Source organism: Austrofundulus limnaeus, unplaced genomic scaffold, assembly GCF_001266775.1.
Source record: "Austrofundulus limnaeus strain Quisiro unplaced genomic scaffold, Austrofundulus_limnaeus-1.0 Scaffold82, whole genome shotgun sequence".
In the NCBI taxonomy this organism is placed as follows: Eukaryota; Metazoa; Chordata; class Actinopteri; order Cyprinodontiformes; family Rivulidae; genus Austrofundulus; species Austrofundulus limnaeus.
This window is the reverse complement of record NW_013952484.1, coordinates 7,426-8,453: the sequence shown is the minus strand read 5'-3', so window position 1 is coordinate 8,453 and position 1,028 is coordinate 7,426.

Here is a 1,028-nt window from a genome sequence, read left to right as displayed (position 1 = left end):
ACCCTAACGTCACCCTGTACAGTGTCATAAATCGAAGACTTTATAACCAAACAGGACTAGAGTAAGTTAAACAATTAAAGCACTTACCTGATGAGTTGTGGAGGAAGGATCAAACAGAAGTCGGATAGGAGTCGAGCAGCAGTCATGAGGAGAAAAAAACAAACAATAAAACTCATTAAGATTCATTTTATAGATGTTTTTGTCTGAAGTTATTTACTGCGTGTGTATTTAATGTCCTCAACCCTGGGATATACATTCAACACAACTAATCAGGTGCAAATGACCTTTTTATTGTTGCTATAAAATGCTAACCTTATAAGAACATATTAAAATAGATTTGTTCCCATTAAACATTTGTAATTCTTCTGCTTTAACACCTAATCCAACAGGAGCTTTCATTTTTGAAAGCAGAGTCTGCAAACTAAACAAACCGACTTCTATCAAGTAAATAAAGGTTTTTCAGCATGTCTGAGATAAAAATAAAAAAAAACCTTCTGTTCATGACCACAGTATGACTCAGACTCTAACGAGGCCATTAGGGCTGATGTGAGGATGTGGGAGGGCGTGACTGAGCGACAAAAAGAGCTGGCTATCACAATGAAATGTTCACGGCTGCTTCCAACAAGCTGATGATGAAAAACGGAACTGATCTGACTAAAAAGCAAGAAATTTCATAACGCCCACAAGTTTAAATGGTAAATCATATCCTTTTGTTTTACTGGACTTTGTTGAGATGCATCCATTCTAAACATTTCATTACAAAAACATATGTTTAATCGAGCTGGTAAATACTATTCGCAATCCAACATAAAAATACACTTAAAGGTTTGAATCAAACAGACTTTTCTGATAAAAAGAACCGTGACACATGTAAATAACACCAATAAACTGGGTTAAAACAACAACGAATTGATGCATGACAGGGTGAAAAGGCAAATAAACAAAGTCACACCTCAGATGTGTTGATATTAAGGTGATGAATGGTGTGTGTGTGTGTGTGTGTGTGTGTGTGTCTGCGCAGACAAAGG